General features: G+C 51.9%; 1 protein-coding gene across 2 annotated transcripts in view; it reads right to left on the reverse strand.

The window, feature by feature from the left end:
• SLC2A4RG (SLC2A4 regulator) overlaps window positions 1-15,474 on the reverse strand; it is a 403,131-nt gene that overhangs the window by 121,816 nt on the left and 265,841 nt on the right. The window lies entirely within an intron of this gene.

A 15,474-nucleotide genomic window follows, 5' to 3' on the forward strand; every position in this document is an offset into this window, starting at 1 on the left:
TGGATGACTCTGAGGTATGCGTAGAAGAGGCAGGCAGTAACCTTGGGCAACTGTTTCCAATGCCCAAGCATCTGACGTGATAGCCTGCCATTCCGCCAGATGTTGAGTTAACCTGCCTCCTACAGGTGTCCTGTGAGGGAAGTCCTCAGAGTGGTTTTGGGGCGGCTGATGCAGATGGTGAAGAGGCACATGCTGTTGCTGCGGCTTTTGAAAATCTACCCCGTCCACCTCGGGTAGTTCTTCTTTGTCCCCTATGAGCCGGTCGTCCTCTAACTCTTCCGAATGCGGAGTAGAAGCAAAAGGACTTGCCCCTCGCAGAGGTTCCTGTGGGACGAAAAGGTGTCTGACGGATTGCAGCGCCTAGGGATTTTGCTGCTGCTTTTGATGTTTGCAGTTTTTCCAAACTGTCATCCGCCTTTTTCCCAAACAAAGAAGAGCCATCAAATGGCATGTTCAAGAGCCTGGCTTGCACATCTGGGGCAAAACCAGACTTTCTCAACCAAGCGAATCTCCTGGTTGTTGTACTTGCTGCCATTGCTCTGCTTATACTGTCAGCCGAATCAATGCCCGTCTGGAGGGATTCGCACATAGCGTCTTTACCGTCCTGTATGATATTTAGGAACGCCTCCCTTTCTTCTCCCTCTGGGATGCAGTCAGCCGCTGTAGAAGCACACTCCCAAAGTGTATGGCTGAATCTAGCAAGGGTGCAAGTAGCATTAACAGATTTTAACGCCATGCTACATGCCGAAAAAAACTTTCTTTGCGACTGCGCATGCGCGAGCCGCGCATGAAGAACTAATCGCGTCGGCTCCCGGTGGCCGCGATTAAATATCCTACATTCATTCTGCTCTGGGAATTCGCCCGACCTCCTGAAGCAGCACAACAGTGGCGGACCCATCCAGGCACTGCCTGCTACAACCCCGAGCAGAATCGGACCGGGGCGCGTGAGAAACGTCCCTGTGTCCGCCGACGCGAGACCCGCCGCCATTGCTGGGCGGTTAACTGCGGCTCCTTCGCCCCTCCCCCCATGAGCTGCGGCGGCCACTGAGGCCCACGGGGAGCGGACGAGCCGGGGAGGGGCCGAGGATGCCGGCCCGAGGCATCGCTCCGGTTCCTCCTGGCTGCCGCCCGGGGCCCCTCCACCCTGCTGAGCCCCCTGCTTGAGACGGCCGTCGGAGTGCCCGACACCAGCACTGCACGGACAGCAGGGGATCTCTACGCTGTGCTACCAGACCCAGCGGCATAAACAGAGGTGAGCAGAACGCCTTTCTGCCCCCACCCCCCTCTCCCTCATTCTGCGGGACTGCCACGCCTGGGGTTGAGCCGCGACACGGGAACCGGTAGCGCGGTGTTGCGCTCCCCCATCAGCATTAACGAGGTAAGGGCAAACCCCCCCCCCTGCCCTCCCTCACCCTGCGGTCGTCGGGATACCGACCCGCATTAAGGAGACGCCTCACCCCCCCCCGCCCAAAAGTGAATTCGGAGGTCCACCTGTGGGGGGCACGGAGCTGAGGGGACTGGGGACGCTCTCCTCCCCCATCACCATTTGCACCTAAAACTGGTGACAACGTCCGCAGCACCCTCCACAAACGATCGGGGGTCCAGGGAACTGGCAATAAGTTAACGACTGTGGGCAGTGACCCTGGGAGGGACGGAGGCCTCCCGTTGTAAAGGCCACGACTTCACAAGCACAAGGAGCGGGGCAGATACCCCACTGGGGGGGGGCCAGCCCGGTGTGAGACCACACATTGGGGCAAACCCCCGAAATTCACCAGACCAACCCCGACCAGGGACCCTTGGAACCGCCAACGACAAAGGGATCTGCCCCTCAATCGACACAATTAACGGCCTCCAGGGGCAGCACAAGGTGGCGCGCACAGCGGAGGGCCGCGGCTATCGCCTTCCACACGCCACTCATGAACTGAACATAATACGGGCTCTGGGTGGGCGTATATGCGGATGCCATCTCTGTGGGCCCGCAACCCTCCAATAGACACAACGGACCAACCATAGCAGGGGTCTGCTTCCAGCGGCCAAGCAATCCCGCTGGCACACCTGAACAGGGACACAATAGTGAAGGAACGTCGCCCGACAAACCCACCCCAATTCAGACTTTACAACAACCCCCTGGGGGGCACCAATACGTCCCACCCGGACTCGCCGCCTCACACGAATACCCGACTCCGCCATGGGCAAAGATAAGGCTAAGAGGCAGACCCTACAAAGCAAAATGGACCTCTATACCGTGGAAGCCCCCCCCCAGCCTGGAAATGCAACCCCCAGCGGAAGCGGATGGTGGGGAAGCAGCTCAGGACCCCCAACTCTCCCTGAGAGACTTAATGAAGGCAATTGGGGACTCGAGAACATCGCTGGAACTCAAAATTGGCGGAGTCTGCACGGAAGTATCTCTCCTACGTCAGGATCTCCGCAATCTATCGTCCAGAGTAGGAGAAGCGGAGCAAAGAGTGTCGGACACAGAAGATAATGTCCGCCAGTTGGAACAACAACTCGCCATAATTGCCCAGAAGGTTAACCAACTAGAATACCGAGCTGAAGACAGTGAGGGCAGGGCACGGCGCAATAACCTCAGGATTCTTGGGGTCCCGGAGAAAGAGGAGGGCCCCAGTGTCGAACTTTTCCTAGAAGACTGGCTGACCCACATCTTTGCCCCCAAGAAACTGTCGAAATTCTTCTCTATCGAAAGAGCACATAGGGTACCCACAGGGCGACCTACCCCAGGAGCCCCCACCAGAACTATAATTGCACGCCTCCTGAACTACCGAGACCGAGACGCCATCCTCCAGATGGCACGGGCCTCCGGCCCAATCACATACAACGGCTATAAAGTAGGGCTCTACCCGGACTACACTAAAGAGGTTCAGCGGGCCCGCCAGTCGTTTGACTCAGTTAAGAAAAAGCTTCACTCTCTATCAATTAAGTTCGCCCTCTTCTTCCCGGCGTTGCTCAAAGTCCACCACGAGGGAACGACACACCTATTCCACAGCCCCAAAGAAGCATGGGACTGGCTCGAAACACAGATCCTTAATGGGCCGACGACTCGGCGCTCGCCCTCTGGGCCGCCCGCTCGCAAACCCGGGCCTGGGCAGGACTCGCCGCCTCCTACTCCGATGGGCCCCGAAACAGAAACACCAAGACGCCCCCTCAGGAATACCACTGAGAACGGATGAGGCCTGGGCATCACAGTACTGAGGTCACCAAGGGACACCATGGAAATTACACCACCGCGGCCACCACCACCTCGACACCGCAGTTCCAAGCACAGTCAGGGCGTCTCCACTGGAGCCACCACCCTAGGTCGGGTCATTCCGACGAAGTTTACGTTCAACAAGTTATAAGTTTGATGTTAGGGCGACAGGTGCTCCCAGTTGGAAGGGAAGTGCAGGGTGGGGGGAGTTTTGGGAATTTGAAGAAGCAAAATCACGAGAAAAGAAAGCTGGAAACCGATGAAAGCAGGCAAGTCAGACAAACACTACATTGGGCCAGGTTCAGAGATGCAGGCACCTGCCAGTCTTCAGGCACTCCGATGCGAGGCGGCCGCTGGGGGTCCCCCCCACCCCGAGAAGAAAACAACTTATGCCCCCGGGGGGAAAATGCAAAGGCCACTAATCCTCTCAGATACCCCAACAAATAGTCTCACGCTGACAGGATGAACTCCAACAAAGTGAAGATACTGTCCTGGAACGTCAATGGCCTCGGCTCCAGCATAAAGCGAAGACTGGTACTCCAGTACCTAAACCGACACTCGCCAGACATTGCCCTCTTAAATGAAACACATCTGACACGCACCAACACCATCTTTTTCAAAAGATCCAACTACTCGAAGGTCTACCATGCCGGATTCACGAAAGGGGCGAGGGGCACAATGATACTCGTCCACAAGAGAGTTCCTCTCCATGTTAGGAAGATCAGGACGGACCCCCGGGGCCGCTATGTGCTGTTGCTGGCGGACATCTGGGGTGAGAGATGGGGCCTGGCAGCGCTCTATGCCCCCCCCCACACTGACGAAGGAACTGCTCGCTGACTTACAGAACTTACTCCTGGAGGAGGAGGCGGATGTGTGGGTGCTCGGAGGGGACTTTAACGAGGTAATGGACATCACAATCGACAGAACCTATAGGAGAGCTGGAACACGTCCCACCTTTACGCCACTCACCACGTTTGCGGAAACCTCAGGAATGGTGGACGCCTGGCGCACACTCCATGCCGACGAGGCAGGGTTCTCCTTCTATTCAGGGGTCCACAAATCATTCTCCAGGATCGACTACGCCTTCATCCCTCGCAATATAACCCACAGGCTCCTCGATGCTGTATTCCTCGCAACAGGGATTTCGGACCACTCCCCGCTGCTCTTGACCCTCAAGAACTCTTCCTGCCGCTCAGACCGTAACTGGCGCCTAAATACATACCATCTCCGTCTTCCCGAGATTGCAGAAGAGCTAGAGAAGACGACAGCGGAATATTTCGAACACAATGTGGGCTCGGTGGACTGCCCGATCTCGATCTGGGAGGCATACAAAACAGTCCTACGAGGGGAAGCTATCTCCAAGGTCTCCGCCTACCAACAACGCCAAGTCCAGAAGGTCAGGGATGCAGAGACACGCGTCCTGGAGTGTGAGCGACAAACCCTTATACAGAACACCCAAGAAGCAAAGGAGGCGATGCTCACGGCGCAGGACGCCCTCAGTAACCTGTCCCTAGACAATGCACGGAATGCTCACCAGTTAGTCCGAAGCCAAATATATGAAAGGGGCGACAAAGCTAACAAGACACTGGCCTGGTTGGAGAGACGCGTGCAGAGCAGGGGACACGTTAGGGCAATCAGATCTCCGGATGGGACACTATTGACGGAAGATTCAGATATCGTCGAGGCATTCGCCACCTACTACAAAAATCTTTACACCCCGCCCACGGGGAACCCATCAGTCGAACCCTCCTGATACCTCGACCACATCGAAATCCCGACACTCCTGCAGCACCAATCAGACCTCCTGAATGCTGATATTACTGACACTGAGATGCAGGATGCACTGGCACAACTCCAGCCCGGGAAAACTCCGGGCCCCAATGGGTTCCCAACAGAAACGTGGAAGTGCCTTGGTAGCATGCTTCCCACCCACATGTACCGCATGTTCCTACGCAGCAGGGAACTAGGAGCACTTCCCCCAGACCTCAGGAAGGCATGCATAGTGGTCATACATAAGCCGGGGAAACCCCCGGAGGAATGTGCCTCCTATCGCCCGATATCCCTGATTAATGGCGAAGCGAAGGTCCTCGCCAAAACACTCGCCAACAGACTACTGCAAGTGATTGAGACCCTAATCCACCCGGACCAATGCGGTTTTATGCCCAATAAGTCGACTCGAATGAACTTGCGCAGGGTCCAATTGGCACTATCCAGGGCAAAGGAGATACCAGCCCCACTCGCCCTCCTGGCGGTGGACTTCGAGAAGGCGTTTGACTCAGTGGGGTGGGATGCCATGTGGGAGATCATGGCCAGGATGAACTTTGGGCAGACATTTATATCGTGGGTGAAACTGTTATATGCATCCCCGGAGGCCACGGTGAGGGTGAACGGCATGTCCTCCAAACCATTCCCCCTGGGTCGGGGCACGAGGCAGGGGTGCCCGCTGTCTCCACTCCTCTTCCTCCTGGCCATCGAGCCACTAGCGATTGAGCTTAGAGCTAACACCAACTGGAATGGTTTAGTCTGGCCGGGAGGGGGGGAAGACCGCCTTTCGCTCTATGCGGACGACCTGCTCATATACCTTAGTAACCCAAGTATCTCGTGCCCGGTGGTCTCCCGCATACTCGGGGAATATCATTCCTTTGCAGGCCTAAAGGTTAATGAGGCCAAAACCATCTTCTTCCCGATTCAGGGTGGCGAGCCTGCGATCCCGGAGACCTGCCCATATCACGTTTCTATCAGGGAATTCAAATACCTAGGTATACGGCTTGACCCGACGCTCGATGGCTTCCCCCGACTTAATATACAACCAGTAATAGAGCGGTTCATCAGAGACATCCCCCACTGGCAATCTCTTCCCCTGTCTCTAATGGGCCGGGCCGCACTATTCAAAATGATGACCCTTCCCAGACTGTTGTATGTCCTCCAGAACGCCCCGTTCCCCATCCCCCGGGAAACCTTCGCACTCATCGACAAGAATCTGCGCACATTGCTTTGGGGAGGGAAACAATCCAGGATTGCCCTTGACACGCTCCAGAGATCGGTGTGGGAGGGAGGCATCGGGTTACCTTGCATGCGCACCTATTACTTGGCCACACAAATAGGAGTAGTGAATGACTGGATGCATGCAGACCCCACACAGCCACACAACCGTATAGAGCTGGAGACCATGTCCCCACTAACACCGCTCCAGATCCTCTACGCCACCCGCGACCAACTCCCGGCGCTGCCCAAAATGTCCCATCACATCCGGAGAGCTTGGCGGGCCGCTCACAAGCTAATCGGCTGGGAAGGCCAGCCAACACTGTCGCAACCCATATGGCACAATGCGCTCCTCCCGGAACTGGTAAAAATGGGCCCCTTCGGCCACTGGCTGACCAAAGGAATACACACATTAGCACAAATTATACAAGAGGGCCGCCTCTTGAGCTTTGAGACCATGCGCGAACAATTCAACCTGGCTCCCATGGATCGGTTTCGGCATGCGCAATTGTCCCACGCAATCTGCGCCCAATTCCCCGACACGACGGTCCTACCCCATTGCTCCCCCATCGAGACCAATATTCTCCCGCAGTACATCTCTTCTAGGGTCACTTCCACCCTCTATCAGGCCCTTAGCGCATTCGGGACTCCACAACTCGACGGACTAAAGGCAAAGTGGGAAGGGGACCTGGGCCCCCTGGAACCTGAAGACTGGGTAGAAGCGTTAATGTCCCCCAGAGAAATTGGGATAGAATCCAAGCTTAGGCTCATACAGTTGAGGGTCCTACATCGTTCATATCACTCGCGCACTGCAATGGCCAGATGGGGTGGAATAGAAGACGAGACATGTGTCCGATGCAAAACTGAACCCGCCACCTTCTACCATATGATATGGGACTGTCAGGTGATACAGGCCTTCTGGGCGGAATGCGTTAATACAATCTCAGCCGCTCTGGGGACACCAATTCCCAGGGACCCCAAGATGTTACTATTGGGCATTGGAGGGGAAGTAGACCTGTCCAAATATGAAAAAATGTTCCTGGCAACGGCGCTGGGGGCGAGCAAAAGGCTTATAGCGGCCAATTGGGGGTCGGACGAACCATTGAGCCTGAATCGATGGAGTAACGAGCTGGACAGAGGTGCTACCTTAGAGCGCTGAATCTATAATGCAAGGGGCTGCCCCCGTAAATTCGAGAAAATATGGGGCAAATGGCTAGATGCTCAATAAGCTCTGTGGGTGGGGGTGCACCGGTAGTGATGCTTGCCTCGTTTGCCTGCCTGGTCCTATTGTTGTCTTGTTGTCTTCTGGTCCTCGGCCCTACGGGCCCCGTTGATATGGACGACTGCCTTCAACATGTATACTGCTGAGATTGCCTTCCACATGTATACTGCTGATTCATGTCTTATTCTTATATGTCTCTTATGTTTTGTTGTTTAAATTCAATAAACAGAGTTATTAAAAAAAAAACTTTCTTTGCCATAGCATCATATTTCTTATCGTCCCTGTCCTGTGGGACGGTAGGGTAAGCAGTCTTGACGTCAGTAGAAGATGCTGCCTGTACCACCAGACTTTCTGGGGATGGGTGTTTTGACAAAAACTCCGGGTCTGCAGAAGATACCCTGTATTTTGTAGACAGTTTTTTATTTACTGCCGGGACGACATCTGGGGTTTCCCAGTTCGTCATAATCTTCCTCTGAAGAGCTTTATGAAAGGGCACTACAGGATCCTCCTGTGGACCTTTGTCAAGAATATTCGTGAGGTCATCTTGTTGGAAAGCTTGTGAAGGTGTTGACCACCCCATAAATTCTGTGATCCTGGCCATTAAGGCTCTATAGGGGGTTTCAGCATGCTCCCCCGGGTCTGGCCTAGCAAGCTCCACCTCAGGGGAAGTGTCTAACCCACTTGCCTCATGTAAGGAATCATGAAGATCCTTTAACCTGCGTTCTTCTGAGGATAACTCCTCCCTAACTGGGGTTGCAGGTCCCTGCAACTCAAATGTGTCTTCCTGTTCAGATAGCTCACCCTCTTCCATAATTGAGGACATAGTTCTCAATTGTTCTGAACTCACAAAGGGTGTAAAACCCATCTCCAAGGCAGAGGGTGCCAAACTTGTCATAATCGGCCTCGAAAACGTCAATGTCGTCGTCGCCGAAGGCTTCGGGCGTGGCGTCGAAAACAAAGGCGGAGGCCTCGAGGACCTCGATAGAATTGGGATTCTGCTCGAGGAAGTCGACAATCTCGACGCCATCGTCATCGAGGACCTGGGGATAGCCACTGGGTGCGTTGTAACCGTGACTTTCCTTGGCGTCGACGCCGGTGTCGAAGATGGCGTCGAGTCGACAGACCCGTGTGTCGAAGGTCCCTTCGACAACGGTGTCGAAGACACCGACTTCGGCGTCGACGGAACCTTCGTCGATGCTGTCGACGGAACCTTCGAAGAAGGTTCCGAGGTCATAGCTTTACTCGAGGGTTCGTGACACGCTCGAGAAGCTTCCTTCGCCGGGTACTGCGACTCGCAGAGTTTTTGACCTTCGGGTCTTTCGACCAGAGCATCGCTCTCGGCAGTCTTCGAGGGGGTCGAGGCCGCTTTCTCGAAAACGCTCATCATATTTTTGCGGAATTCCTCCCATTCAGCCCGGGAACTATGTTTCGTGGGGCAAGGGATTCTCTTTGGAGAAACAGAGGAAGAGGAGGACGGAGAAGGGGATCTTCGACGTCTCCTCTTCGAGTGCTTCGATCTCGAAGAGTGATGGGACCCACTCCGAGACCTGGAGCGCGAATGGTGACGAGGAGACGAATGTCTCGACTTTGTCGAGGAAGAAGAAGCTTTTAAAGTCGATACGGCGGCTGTCGAGCGACATCGACTCGGCGGAAGTCGACGCGCAGCGCCCTCTAGAGAAAAAATTTCCGAGGCCAGCAGAGCTGGAAGGAGATATCTAAGATAAGGAATACGTCGGAGGACACAATCCCTTCGAAATACTGATTGGACTCAATATCATTTTGTTATATTCAATGATTCCTCAGGCGGCCACACTGGCAATGCTAGAGGAACTACTGTATCTAAAACGCGTGATCCAGGAACATCAAATTCTTTTGTTCTATGGTGTACGGAAATGACACTCCCCAAAACTATTTCAGGTTTAACACGACTTCTATAAGCAGATCCATGACACAGCTATGCGAGCTGCTCTGGCACCTAGCATGGCAAATCTGTATGTGGAGAAGTTAGAAGAGAGAACAGTCTATACAGAATTGAATTCATATAGAAATAACATCAGATTATGGATCCCCTATACAGACAATATTTTAATTGTTTGGCCAGGGAATGACGAAGCAAGGGTGTTCGTAAACTGGTTAAACGCCCAAGATAGATAGCTACAATTTACATAAAACTTTTAATCACGGAAATCAATGTTGTGGACATTACAAAACTAGTGCACTATAGGAGTCATTTGTTACTAGTGAAAGTGTTCCATAAACTGATGGATAAGAATTCACTACTTCGCTACACAAGCTTTCATGCAAAACATGTAAGAGACAACCTTCCCTTGGGACAGTTTCTGAGGCTTTTGAGAAACAAGACTTTGATGCTGAAGCTGAAGAACGTAGGGCCAAGTTGCACATACGAGGATATCCACATAGGCAAACACGAAGGTCAATAACCCCTTAACACAAAGGTCACTAACCTCTTAAATGCCAATGACGAGGTATCTCGTCCTCAGCACTACATCTGCACATTTGCAGTGCTGAGGAAGAGATACCTCGTCCTCGGCAGTGCTTAACTTTGGGGGGGAATAGGAGGGGGGGGAATCGCCCTTCCCGCTCCGTTGCTGCAGCAATCCTTCTGATCGCCAGGCAATGAAGGGGATAACCTCCCCTTCCGTGCCTGGGGGTCGGAAGGTGGCCGTGAGGACGTCGGCGTATGCTGCGTGCGTCAACGTCATCAGGAGATGACATTTATATGCTGAAGCCAAAAGGCTTCAGCATGCAAATATAGTAGACACATTTTTTAGTGCTGCTTGGGCATTTCTTGCCCGATATGCATGGGAAGGGCTCGTTGGAAAGGGGAGACTATCCCCTTTCCAACAAGCCTTGCCACAAGCAGATTGTTGGTCGAGGATTGTTCGATCCTCAACCAGCAATCACCACTAGACCACCAGGACATTGATTTTGGGGGTGGCCCCTCCACCAGGTCAAACAACCCCCCACCCGCACCCAAAAAATGTGGCACTATGTTTTGCCTTCTTTGGGGGCATGTGGGTGCTGTTTCGCACCCATTAACCCCAAGGAAGGCAAAAAATGTGCAAAGAGGGCACACTTGGGGTTAATAGGGGCTGGCCGTGTGCCCCCCAGGCCAATCCGCGCCCCCACCCTTACCACCCAAAAATGCCAACAAGATAGCACAATGTTGTTTTGCCTTCGTTGGGGGCAAGTAGTGCTGTTTTTCACCCATTTGCCACCAAGGAAGGCAAAACAACATGAGGCAATTTTACCAGAGGCACACTTGGAGGTACCAGGGGGCTGGCCCTATTCCTGTACGAACAGCTCCCTCAGGAATCCCCCATGGAGGGGCAGGTCCTTGCTGCTTCCCTGGGGGGGGGCAACATTGAGTGTCTGGTTCCATTTTGCCAACCCTGGGAAGCACAAAGGAGTGCTAAGCAACCAGCAAGAAGATTTTGGTGTTGGGGGGCTGTTTCGCCCGTTGCCCATCGTCGTACCCACGGCTGTCCTGGATCCATGGCTGGGCCATGTTAGAGCAGGGGCTGGCTGGGACTGGCTCTTGGCTGAGGGGCAGTCGACCCATGTGCGAGACAGACACTCAAGGCCGGGGGCAGAACCACCGGCAGTCCTAGAGCTCTGGCTGGCCTGCAATACAGCATTTTCCTCCGGGAAGGGATGGGGAGCCTACAGGGTCTCACGGGGACTGCCGCTGGATTTGGGGACAGTCGACCCACATGCAAGGCAGATGCCCAAGGACGGGGACATCACCCTGACCATCCTGGAGCTCTGGCCTGGCTGAGTTACAGGTCTTCTCTCCAGGGAGGGATGGAGACCCTGCCGGGGTTCCCTGGGACCACCTCTGGACTTGGGAGTGGTCTACCTACATGCAAGGCAGATGCCCACGGACGGGGACATTACCCCGACCATCCTCGAGATCTGGCCTGGCTTTGTTACAGGTTTTCCCTCCAGGGAGGGATGGGGACCCAGGCGGGGATCCCTGGTACTGCCGCTGGACTTGTGGGCGGTCGACCCACATTGGAGTCAGCACCCAAGGCCTGGCCAGCACCCTCGGCCGTCCTGGAGTTCTGGCCATGCCACGTTACAGTTTTTCCCTCCGGGGAGGGACGGATACCCCGCTGAGTCGCCCCATGACTGTCGTTGGACTTGGGAACAGGCAACCCACCTGGGAGACATGCACCCAAGGCCAGATGCAGCACCCCGACCGTCCTGGAGCTCTGGCTGGGCTGCACTACAGCTTTTCCCTCTGGGGAGTGATGGGGACCCTGCCGGGGATCCGTGGGACTGCGGCTGGACTTGTGGAGGTTGGCCCACATTGGAGACAAGTGCCAAGGACAGGAGCAGCCCCCACGGTCGTCCTTGAGTTTAGGCTGTGCCGCGTTACAACTTTTCCCTCTGGGGAGGGACGGTGACCCTGCCGGGGCTCCCTGGGACAGCTGCTGGGTTTGGGGACAAGAGACTCACATAGAAGACAGGCACCGAAGGCCTGGGACATCAGCCCCAGCCGTCCTAGAGCTCTGGCTGGTCCGCGTTACAGCTTTTCCCTCTGGGTTGGGATGCAGACCCTGCTGGTGCTCCCTGGGACTGCCGCTGGACTTGGGGACGGTCGACCCTTTTTCTTTTCCACCCGGGTAAACGCACCAACGCATGTGAGGTAATGTTTTCGTCAAGACACCTTTGGGAATTTAGGGCATGTGTTGTTGCCGGCATGCTTCAGTGGTTTCCTGATGGCAAATGTCTGAAAATTGTCTTTCCTCCCTACATTTTGGACTTTTCCGGGCTTTGTCGGTAATAAGTTCTAAGGCGATTTGTGCAAGTCAGATCTTTTTGCATTCCCACAGGTGTCTTCTTTTCACAAATACATAGGGTTTCCTTTTTTCCTTGGTGGCTGCGACACCCCAGGCCCAAATCTGTGGGTTGTCCACAAAGCCAAATCCAGTCTCTCCCAGGGTATTTGATGTACCAGTGTTTTAGCCTTTTCCCTTTGTGCCCAGGTCAGTGCACTCACACATGTGAGGTACCATTTTCATCGGGACACCTGTGGGAATGTGGGAAGGTAGGACATTTGTGGTTTTCTCTTGGTTTTGATAATATTTTCATACATTTCCTACTGCACTTTGTTACACAACCCTTTCATTTCCCAAATGCCAAGTCACCTATCTTTCAAAAGGTCTGCCTGTGCTCTTTCAAAAAATGTATGCTTGCCATTCTTCACCACATTAGTTTTCCTTACTTTCAAGGACATCTGTTTAGGCCGTAAGCATAAAAATCCTGTGTACCATGGCTCGGTTTTTTGGCTCGGGGGTATTGCTTGTTTTGTGAAACTTTACGAAAAAATGTCTGATTTCCTAAAAAGAAGAGTCAGGGTATGTAGCAGTGCATTACCTTTCCCAATATTCATAGAAGCCATTACCTTAACATGTTCAGCACATACTTTTTTTTGTGTCACCTTTCCAATTTTTTCCAAAAGTATGGGAATTGTGCAGACATAGTTGTTGCCTGACATGCGCAAATGACTCCTTCCTGATCTTGGAATGTTGTCTACTTTTCATAAATGTATGCCTTTCTGTGTTCCCATTGAGCCTTCCTACCCTCCTCTTCCATTCCCTCCAAGCATGTCCTATTAAAAACAAAGGGAAAAATCGCTTACCTCTCTCAAAACGGATGCTAACTTTATGAAAACTAGGTTTCTTTGTTTCCACACATGTTCTTGAAAGCTTGGAAAATGGCGAATTCAAAACTGTAAACCATTTGTTCCTAGATCTTACAACAAAAAACTCACCGGCTTCTTTGTACATCATGTTATTTTTGTCACATTTGTGTTACTTTCTCACACCCATCTACAGCAAAAAACTATTCCTTGGTGGCTTCTGCCCGCCTACAAGTGGGAAGAAAAGGGTGAACATTTGGCCGGGATATCACTTTTAACAACAAAGTTACAAGGGATATCACTTATAACAACAACGTTACAAGGGATTGAATGAGACATAACGAAAGATCCAAAAAAGGGCTCATCAGTGAGAGCGAAAACCCTCAGCAGTTAAGGGGTTAAAGAGGATTAAATACAATAATAGATCAGCCCTGTTTGAATACAACGAAACTAAGAGAAGTCCAAATTCAGGTACCCTTATTTGTTAGTACTTACATACACGGATCTATCAAATAAGATCAGTAAAGACATAAAAAAGAACATGCTCATATTAGGAGGAAAATGCCCTAGAAAATCTTATTTGCAGAAACCCGAAAGAACAGATTATGAAAAAAGACATTAGGTTAAATGAAAAGAATATAGGCCTTCCAATTCCAGAATGGCGATTTATGCAATCTGATGCCTGTGCAACAAAATGTACATTGGACTGACAGAAAGAAAGGAAAAAACAACAACAGAACACAAAAGTTGTATTAAAAATAAAATAATAACAGCTCCTTTAGTGACACACTTTATAGAAAATGAGCACTCGTAAGTGGATTTCACTTGGACTATTCAAGACAAATCTGGAAAAGACAGAGCTATTGACAAAAAACCTTTGTTCAGGAAAGAACAAGAACTAGTTTCTTTGGACCCATAGTGATGAGTGGGGTCTTAATGAACAAATCGAGTGGCATAAATTATAATGATCTTCTGCTTAATCTCTTACATTTCTGGTCATAGTTACTTTATCAGACAACTGTGTTGTAAAATTGCTCAAAGAATTGTCAGGAACACTAGTAGCTTTTACGCACTGCCTAGAGGAATACTTTGGAGTAAAAGACCTTATTGCGCGAGTACGCAGTGACGATATAGCCCAAATTGGCCAGTGTGAAGGTCACGTGAGTCTTCATTTATGGATTACACAGAGAACGGACAACGCCACCTTTTGAGGAGAAACAGGATCTGTAGGTTAGGAAGCACAGGTCCCTGGAAGTTATCACAGGTTTCCCTTTTTATCCCCTGCTCCACATAGCACGCATAATTCAATACACAATCTGCACCCTTTGATGAGTGCACGCCAATTGTTAGAAAGACGACGGAGGCATGTGGGATGGCACAGTGTTTCAAATCCCACACAAAAAAAAACTTTAACCCTTTAACTCAACCCTATAACCTCAACTTTCTGCATACACTGCTCATACAGAAACTCACAATCACCTCTCGGCACAGCAATCCGCAAGCACCTCACCACACTGCAACAACAGACTAACGAAATAGAACCTGGCACAACAGCACATGGGAATTTGGCACCGACCTGAATACCGCACTTAAGCTCAGTGAACGTGGCAAACCGAACTGAAGCAACCACCAGGACATCACAACTCTCACTTTCCTATTCCCACTACACCCTACTAACCCACTTTGGCCCCCTCTTCACACTCTCCTTTTCAGATCAGCCAGAGCGCCTGGGGACCACTACAGTGGTGACGGTGTGTGGTACAAATACCTTTAACATTAACATTAAGGTAAGAAAATGAGGTGTTTACCAAAGAACTGTATGTGCAGTAAGTAGAGCACAAGGTCCCAGCCCCCCCAGTTGAACACATGCACTGCCTCCGGGCAACCCTGCACTTGGGGATGTATGTGCAACCCTACAGTCCCCCTACCTGCACTTATCTAACACTTGTTGTCCGCACTTAACCCCTGCACTGCCACCTGCTCACCGCACTTCTATTTTTTTTTCTCGATGTTTTGATCTTATGTCCTGCACTTGCTCCTCTCCTCACCTTCCCCTGGCACTTTTTCCCCTTCGCTCACCCCTGCACTTGCGCAAACTCAATGTAATTTGGCCTAGTACGATCCATCTCTTGTCCTCCCTTTGTTCCCCTCCCTAGCCTCATCACGCCTTGAAACACTTGTGTATAGGCACGCTATAAATGTCATATCATATCAATAATGACAGAAATCCTCCATGCGCTTATGTATCCTTTTAATATAGGGTGACCGAACCGTGTGGAGTTTCTCTTTAAGTAAAGAAAAGTGCAGTAGATCGTAAAAGAAGTGGCAACAAATAATTGTTAAAACAATAGATTTAGTTGCTAAATCCTGGAGAACCGTTTGCGAATGAAAACTTTG

This window comes from Ambystoma mexicanum, chromosome 3p, assembly GCF_040938575.1.
Source record: "Ambystoma mexicanum isolate Mex_15411 chromosome 3p, UKY_AmexF1_1, whole genome shotgun sequence".
Lineage (NCBI taxonomy): Eukaryota > Metazoa > Chordata > Amphibia > Caudata > Ambystomatidae > Ambystoma > Ambystoma mexicanum.